The sequence below is a fragment of the Perissodus microlepis genome, chromosome 2 (assembly GCF_051167445.1).
Source record: "Perissodus microlepis isolate ML-2025 ecotype Zambia chromosome 2, ASM5116744v1, whole genome shotgun sequence".
NCBI classification, from domain to species: domain Eukaryota; kingdom Metazoa; phylum Chordata; class Actinopteri; order Cichliformes; family Cichlidae; genus Perissodus; species Perissodus microlepis.
This window is the reverse complement of record NC_140462.1, coordinates 34,806,797-34,816,341: the sequence shown is the minus strand read 5'-3', so window position 1 is coordinate 34,816,341 and position 9,545 is coordinate 34,806,797.

Genomic DNA, 9,545 nt, shown 5'->3' with positions numbered 1-9,545 from the left:
GGATGTCAAACCAAGTAGGGGGTGCCATGAAAACAAAGAGAAATATGAAGATAGAAAAACAAATAAGAGAAGCAGAAAAGCATGTCAGAGAAAGAGAGAAAAGAAATAAGAGAAAACAAGTGAGAAATTAAGAAAGAACAAGTGAGAAACTAAGAAAGAATTTTTGAAAAACCACAAACAGAAAACCTAAAAGTGGGAGGAGACAACACAAGTATAAAAGCCAAGAGAGGCACACAGAGAACAAACAGACAAAAACATATTGGGCCAGCCTGAGGAAGGCGAAACTACGCCGAAACGTCGCGAAGGCCCAATAAAGTGCACTAAACCCAAGACATGGGTAATTTTTTGAACCAGGGCAGGGACACCACCACCCGGCCCCATCGATGGCCCGTGCACGCCAGGCTACCAGCTTGCTGGTGGCCTGTTCCTTACTCACACCTAACCAGCCAGTGCCTCGTGGGGTTGGGGGTGCCCCTGCCCTCTAACAAACCCTAACCCTAACCAGGGGGGTCCCTATATAAAAAACAACAAAAAACAAGAAAGACAAGAGAGTCAACAAGCAGAAAGAAAGACAAGAAGTCACATAAAAACAGAAAAAGTAAAAAGAGAAGCCACGTATAACAAACACAGAAAGAGAAGTTGAAAACAAAGAACAGAAACATAAACAACAAAGGACGGGATGTCAAACCAAGCAGGGGGTGCCATGAAAACAAAAAGAACTTAAAGACAAGAGACAGACAAAGAGAAAACAAGTACATGAAATAGGACGGGATGTCAAACCAAGTAGGGGGTGCCATGAAAACAAAGAGAAATATGAAGATAGAAAAACAAATAAGAGAAGCAGAAAAGCATGTCAGAGAAAGAGAGAAAAGAAATAAGAGAAAACAAGTGAGAAATTAAGAAAGAACAAGTGAGAAACTAAGAAAGAATTTTTGAAAAACCACAAACAGAAAACCTAAAAGTGGGAGGAGACAACACAAGTATAAAAGCCAAGAGAGGCACACAGAGAACAAACAGACAAAAACATATTGGGCCAGCCTGAGGAAGGCGAAACTACGCCGAAACGTCGCGAAGGCCCAATAAAGTGCACTAAACCCAAGACATGGGTAATTTTTTGAACCAGGGCAGGGACACCACCACCCGGCCCCATCGATGGCCCGTGCACGCCAGGCTACCAGCTTGCTGGTGGCCTGTTCCTTACTCACACCTAACCAGCCAGTGCCTCGTGGGGTTGGGGGTGCCCCTGCCCTCTAACAAACCCTAACCCTAACCAGGGGGGTCCCTATATAAAAAACAACAAAAAACAAGAAAGACAAGAGAGTCAACAAGCAGAAAGAAAGACAAGAAGTCACATAAAAACAGAAAAAGTAAAAAGAGAAGCCACGTATAACAAACACAGAAAGAGAAGTTGAAAACAAAGAACAGAAACATAAACAACAAAGGACGGGATGTCAAACCAAGCAGGGGGTGCCATGAAAACAAAAAGAACTTAAAGACAAGAGACAGACAAAGAGAAAACAAGTACATGAAATAGGACGGGATGTCAAACCAAGTAGGGGGTGCCATGAAAACAAAGAGAAATATGAAGATAGAAAAACAAATAAGAGAAGCAGAAAAGCATGTCAGAGAAAGAGAGAAAAGAAATAAGAGAAAACAAGTGAGAAATTAAGAAAGAACAAGTGAGAAACTAAGAAAGAATTTTTGAAAAACCACAAACAGAAAACCTAAAAGTGGGAGGAGACAACACAAGTATAAAAGCCAAGAGAGGCACACAGAGAACAAACAGACAAAAACATATTGGGCCAGCCTGAGGAAGGCGAAACTACGCCGAAACGTCGCGAAGGCCCAATAAAGTGCACTAAACCCAAGACATGGGTAATTTTTTGAACCAGGGCAGGGACACCACCACCCGGCCCCATCGATGGCCCGTGCACGCCAGGCTACCAGCTTGCTGGTGGCCTGTTCCTTACTCACACCTAACCAGCCAGTGCCTCGTGGGGTTGGGGGTGCCCCTGCCCTCTAACAAACCCTAACCCTAACCAGGGGGGTCCCTATATAAAAAACAACAAAAAACAAGAAAGACAAGAGAGTCAACAAGCAGAAAGAAAGACAAGAAGTCACATAAAAACAGAAAAAGTAAAAAGAGAAGCCACGTATAACAAACACAGAAAGAGAAGTTGAAAACAAAGAACAGAAACATAAACAACAAAGGACGGGATGTCAAACCAAGCAGGGGGTGCCATGAAAACAAAAAGAACTTAAAGACAAGAGACAGACAAAGAGAAAACAAGTACATGAAATAGGACGGGATGTCAAACCAAGTAGGGGGTGCCATGAAAACAAAGAGAAATATGAAGATAGAAAAACAAATAAGAGAAGCAGAAAAGCATGTCAGAGAAAGAGAGAAAAGAAATAAGAGAAAACAAGTGAGAAATTAAGAAAGAACAAGTGAGAAACTAAGAAAGAATTTTTGAAAAACCACAAACAGAAAACCTAAAAGTGGGAGGAGACAACACAAGTATAAAAGCCAAGAGAGGCACACAGAGAACAAACAGACAAAAACATATTGGGCCAGCCTGAGGAAGGCGAAACTACGCCGAAACGTCGCGAAGGCCCAATAAAGTGCACTAAACCCAAGACATGGGTAATTTTTTGAACCAGGGCAGGGACACCACCACCCGGCCCCATCGATGGCCCGTGCACGCCAGGCTACCAGCTTGCTGGTGGCCTGTTCCTTACTCACACCTAACCCCCTAACCCAACCCTACCCTAACCCTAACCCTAACCCTAACCCGGGCCTGCTCTTTACCCAAATCCTAACCCTAACCCCCCTAACCCTAACCCCTAACCCAAGGGAAGGACCGTGCACCTCCGCGTCCCTTCGGGGACCGGAACACTTTCCCTCTCCCTAACCCTAACCCTAACCCTTGCACACGGTGATCAGATTGGTGCATCACCTTCAGAATGTGACTCCCAAGGAAGGGAGGGAGGAACCACGGATGATTGTCCGTATGGTCGACAACTTGGCCTCCATGATCAAGCCAGCCTTGCCAACACCTGAAACGCTGGACTTGATCCTGGGCAATGCTAAGAATTGGGGGTACACTACCCTCATGATTTTGGAGGAGCACTACTCCAAGCAAATTGATGTGATGAGGGGAGACTTGGCCGCTGAGATGAGTTTGGACTGGAAGGAATGTTTCCAGATGGCCGTGAGAAGAGCTCGTAGAGATCTACCCCACATCACACAAGAAGTGCTGGACCACGTAGAGGCCCTGGTGACGGCATGCGTGGCCACAGCTACGGAGAGGGTGCCGCAGCCGGCTGGCAGGGAGGCAACAGGGGACAGGGAGAGAGGTGCTGTGCAGGAGCAAGCACAGCCTCCTCCAAGGACAGTTGAGATTGCTCAACAGACGGAGCCTCAACCCCTGCAGCAACGGGTTTTGGTCCAAGTCCTCAGGCCTGCGGAATTGCGACAGGATATGGGGACAATGACAGAAGAGAGATCCTTCTGGACACCAGCTCCGAGTCAGGCAATCCAGCAGGAAGCTCAGGTACAGGAGGAGGCCCGGCCGGCTTCTCCTTTGCAGCAGAGACCGCCTCGTACCAGGGGTGCAAGACAGGGTTGTGTAATACCTGAGTCTGATTTTCTGTTGGAATTAGAGGAGGTTGATTCTTCACACGATGGTGGTCAAGGTTCACAGCCAGCTCTGGTCGTAGACGAAAGTCCACGTGATTCCCTGCTGGAAGAGAGAGAAGATGAGGTTAGACAGGACAGAAAACCCATCTTAGTACCTACCTCACAGCGGTCAAGGGTGGATCCAGGGGCTCCTGGTGATGCACAGGATGATGCATTTAGACATTGTTAATGAGTTTGCGCTAAAGCGGTTGCCTGTGATAAGCCGTATAGCCGAGGACCAATTCCATACGGTCACAGATAACATCCACTGGACTCAGGAAACGGCGGGGAGAATTTTCAAGCATTGGTGCAGCGAATTGCAATTGGATTTTTAACTCATATTGAACCTAATATAGGGGGTCTCCCTTCAGATTCTACTCGGGATCACTGTAAGGAGAAGCAGGCCTCCATCTTCCGGTTACAGTCTTTCACTGATCCACTTAAGAGTATTCAGCTGGACTCTGATTTGCCCACAGATGGGTTACATGATTTGAAACCCTCTAGACACGCTTGGTGTGCTGAGGAGAACAATATATTAAATTTATCAACCTTATTCCGGCCCACTGTGAGACAGGTTGAATTACTAGAGAAAGGGCTTTCTTATATTCCAGCCCCAAATACACTAGATAGGGAGGATTTATGGAGGGATATTTCCTTATATCATAGGAGGATCAAACTCTTGGATCATTTTGGTGAGGATAAAGGGGATGGGGACTGTGGGGCTCTTCTTGCGTTGCCATCTAATTGGGAACCTACTTGGGGCCAGTTGGATGAGAGAGTAAGGAAGCTAATTGAGGCTGACTTGCGTGACTCTGCAGGATTCCGACCGTGGACAAGGGGTACTGACGGTGCTGGAAGAGAGGAGATGGAACTGATTAGGGAACTTCAACAAAATAAAAACATTATTTTTAAACCAGCGGATAAGGGTTCCAAGATTGTGATTTTGGACAAACATCAATATGTTTTGGAAGCTAATAGACAGTTGGCTAATGCAAAATATTACAGATCTATTGAGAATAGCATTCAACAAAATACACAAATTCAGGTTTGCAGTATTGTGAGTAAATTATATAGTAAAAAATACATTACTGCAAAACAAAGGGACTTCTTATATGGCCCAGATGAACCCCGAAATAGGCAGTTTTACCTCCTCCCGAAGATCCACAAAGATCCCCAGACGTGGACAGTACCAAATGTGATCCCGCCGGGGAGGCCCATTGTATCGGACTGCAGTAGCGCGACTTATAACATCTCCCTCTATATAGATCGATTTCTGGGACCTCTCTCTTGTAAACATCCTAGCTATTTGAAAGATACATATCATTTTTTGGAACTTATCAAACCCATACGACTACCAATAAATACGCAATTGTTCACAATTGATATTGAAAGTCTCTACACGAATATTAATACAGAATTAGGTTTAAGTACAATAAAAAATATTTTGGAACGGCATCCAGACCCTAAGAGACCGGATGAAGAACTTTTGCAGTTGTTGGAAATCTGTTTAAGATGTAATGACTTTGAATTTGCGGGGAGACAGTATTTACAGGTTCAGGGTACAGCTATGGGGCACAGATATGCCCCTTCCTATGCTAACCTATATATGAGCCAATGGGAATGTGAGGCCCTGACAAAGTGTCCGCATAAACCAACCTTCTATTTTAGGTTCTTAGATGATATCATAGGGGCGTGGTCCCACGGTGAACAAAAATTCACTGAATTTATTAACATCCTTAATAGTCACCACCCTTCCATCAAAGTCAAACATGAAATGCATCCAGTACAAGTCAACTTCTTGGACACGACAGTGTTCTTAGAACAATTGGATCAAAATCTGAAAATCTCCACTAAGGTTTATTTTAAACCTACAGACTGTCATGCTCTTTTACATAAGAGTAGCTATCATCCTAAACATACCTTCAAGGGCATCATAAAGTCCCAAATCATTAGATTTTATAGAATATCTTCAAAGGAGTCAGATCTTCAGGACTCAATTGGCATATTATTTCGGAGCCTCAGAAAGAGGGGTTACTCTAGTAGGTTCCTCAGAGCAATTAAAAGTAGCACCCTTGCTGGACTCAATTCTAACATGAATATAGGTGAAGTATCAAATGATTCAGGGGGAAATCGGACTCAAAATCAAAATCAGACACAACTGGGGGAACAGAACAGACTTATGCCACTGGTAACCACCTACTCGCATTTCTACCTACCATTGCATTGTCAACTCAAAACAAATTTTAAGAAATACACCTCTGGTTTGACACGATTCCAAAACTGTAGAGTGATCTCAGCCCACAGGAGAAATAAGAATCTGAGAGACATGCTTGTTAGGGCCAAGCTACCAGAACAGATGAGGTGCATAAGATCAGGGAAACCCAACCATTGGGCTTTTAAACGGAAACAGTTTTTGTATAATCCTCATGGGAAAGTAGGGGTACCAATTCTACAGAGAATGACCCTAAGCACGAGTAACATCATTTATTGCATCTGGTGCGAAGAATGCCGTTTGCTTTATGTGGGTGAAACAGGTCAAACTCTGTTGGAGAGGCTAAAACAACATATTTACAACATTGAGAGGGATAGACTGGACACTCCATTAGTATTGCATTTTCAAATACACACATTACAACATCTGAGCATAACGGGACTTCAAACCTGTGTGACGTGGACGGAGGGCCAGAGGAAGAGATATGAGAGGATGTGGATCTCCAGACTGCGGACTCAATATCCACAGGGCCTGAATGCAGTCTGAATTGCTCCCTTTAAGTTGTAATGACAATTATGGCTGTCTTTATGAAACTCTTAACATGACAATAAAAGCTGGAGAGGTACCTCCTGGGGTAAAAAAAAGAAAAAAAGAAAAAAAAAGAAAAAAGAAAAAAAAGAAAAGAATAATTGTGTCTTTAATTTTTCATTAGTTAAGTTGTAGAAATGGTACAAAATTATAGAATATAATATATTATATGTAAGCAATTTTAGTTATGGATCCCTGCAGTTACAATACTGCGTGTGTGATTATTGTTATTATGGATAACTGAGGGTGAAATACTAACAATAATGAAGAGAGATTTTCTGATTTCCTCTTCCCTCTCTTATATATAATAGTTAGATTAAAGTAGTCATTGAATTATGGACTATGGTTCTCAAATGAGAGTGATAGTAGCCTAGTGTGACACAAGGGGTGAGACATGAGTGACAGTGACCAGGCTGCTGTTGCCAGTGCACCGGACTCACAACAGTGACTGTATAAGATCAATAGGCCCCTAACCTAACCCTAACCCTAACCCCTTTGGCTTGCTGCTCTAATCATACTGTGTACAACATGTGCCTGTATAAAGAACATTCAAGTCTAAAACTGACAACTTGATTTCCTCTGTGCAGTGCAGATGAGCATCAGTCAGCAAGTCAAGGTGGTGAGATGGACTGGTGTCCTTTGTGACTCTGCTAGTTCTTCTGAGGAAACACCACCGTCTCTCCACACGTCACCATCTGTGAGCACAAACTGCTGCTCTGCCAGCATGTAGGAAATCAGATCTCACACACACAGGGGGTGAAGAAACATTAGAGCTCAACTTTGGATACTTTATATCTAAATAGATAAAACTAGCTCTTAGTTTCAGCAGTCAGTGAACAGACAAACAATGATACCATACTGATTCTGTATGAATACAATATAGTATTTTCAATTCAGAAAAAAATGAATTACAAAAAATAATATTGTATATTATTTAAAATATTCTGCAACCATGACCAAAGTCAGAATTTTCATTACAGTATTGTGGACTTACTGCTTGCCTAAAAGTGATAAACTTCAGGGGAGATCATGATGACAGAAAACTGTAAACAACACTGTGAAGTCAAGCTTCTTCTCTTGTTTCTGTGACCTCAGCATCCTGACAGACTTGAAGTTGCCAAAGATTTTAAAAAGTGATAATTATAGGGAAGAAACTTCTATTTTTCATCCATTTAATCAAACATTTGATGCCTCAGTCCTATAGCGTTCTGCAAATACAACTAACCTGAGCCGGCTTGGATTTGGCTGCAGGTGCCCCTGTACATCCTTCTCAGCAGCACACATGTGGGTACCATTTAATCACACTTCTTCCTGAGCTTTGCTTCATCACAAGACTAAAGGTAGCATCCCGTGTCACAGTCTTATCATCATCCAATTGGAGAAGAAACATTTAGGCGCCTCCTGGTTTTGTTTTCTGATCCTGCAAAAGACTGAGGACAACAAAGCCCAGAGAACACGAGATACACAACATCCAACATTCAGACTCAACAGCCTCCATAAATGAAGAGCACCATGTTTGTTCAGTTATAGTAGATATAAGCATACTTCACATTACTGTGTATGAATAATAATGAGGAGGCAAACTTATGATGTCCCATCATCAGACTGCAAACAAACATCCACCAGGCTTCTTTGCTGGCAGAGGTGATGATTCTCCCATCAGGGACCAGTAGAGTGAATTAACCTGTGGTATAAGCAGCTGTCACTGAAATATTACTGTTTCAGATAAGAAATCTAGCACATAAAAGCCAGGGTGGGAGGGATCTCTGCAAACTGACTTACCTCTGCAAGTGTGAAGCTCAACAAAAACTGACTCTCCAGTCACAGACAAAAAAAAAAACTCCAGCTGGGAGATAGAAAATGCTGTCTGGGTCTTGCTGGATGTTGCTGGTCAGAGTCCACATTAGCAGAGTGCTTCTTGGTCCCACTGACCCATGTGGACAGCGACTGTTGAGAACTGTTCTGGCAAACGGAAAAGAGAATTAAAATGACAAAAAGTCAAACAGGATTTCCATAAAGACTCTCTTGGAATCAGCAATCAAAAAAATAATTTGTTCATATTTCAATTAAATATAAATATGTTGCTTAACTGTAAGCAGTTAAGATCTGATTTGATTTAAATCCCTCACACAGCACATTTGTCCAGGTTGTCAGGTAAACATAGAATTAATCTCAGGTAACATGACTCATAGTAGAGATTCAGTAGGAGAGATTGCCAGCTCTAATATTATTACCACACAATCCAAGGACACACCAACAGCTCAGATTTCTAGAACAATTTAAACAAATGTCAGTCTATCCATTTATTTTCTTCTGAATATTCAATTCAGTTTCACAGTGGGAGGGTGGGGGGCTAGAGCCTGTCCCAGTAGTAATAGGAAGAGTACAACTGGACAGGTCAGCAGTAGTGATGGGATTTCCGGCTCTTTTTAGAGATCCGGCTCTTTTGGTTCGGCTCACTAAAAAGAGCCGGCTCTTTCGGCTCCGAACCGGCTCTTCAGGTTGTTTTGTTGCTTCAATTAATTTATTATTAACAATAATATAAAATTATGCACAAAAGGAATTACTAATGTAAAAAAAAAAAGTGGTTTTATTTATATATGTTTATATATAAATATATGCGGTGGCCCCTAGAGACAAAACAGTACAAACTCCAAAACACATTTCTAGCATGAACTGAACTGCCAAAACAGAGCTACCTAGATCACTTAAATTACACAATTGAAAGCATGAAAGCATATGTGTATTGTTTGTGTATTTATACACCAGCATTCATATATAGTCAAATAATTTTAAAAAAAAAGTTCATTTACCTGTTACTACCACACACCAAATCAGGTCGTTGGTACTTGCTGGCTTGTGTAGCCACTAGGTAACAAAAGCTCAACACTGCGCCCTAGCATCCTGGAGCACTTCTGTTGTCTTTTATACGTGTTTTGAGTTTTTATGTGCTTCAGAGTTTGTACGTGCTTTGTCTGTAGGGGCCACCGTAAATATACTTTTATTTATTCACCCCACATAAAATGTAATAAATAAATCATATAATACAAAAATCATCTATTCACA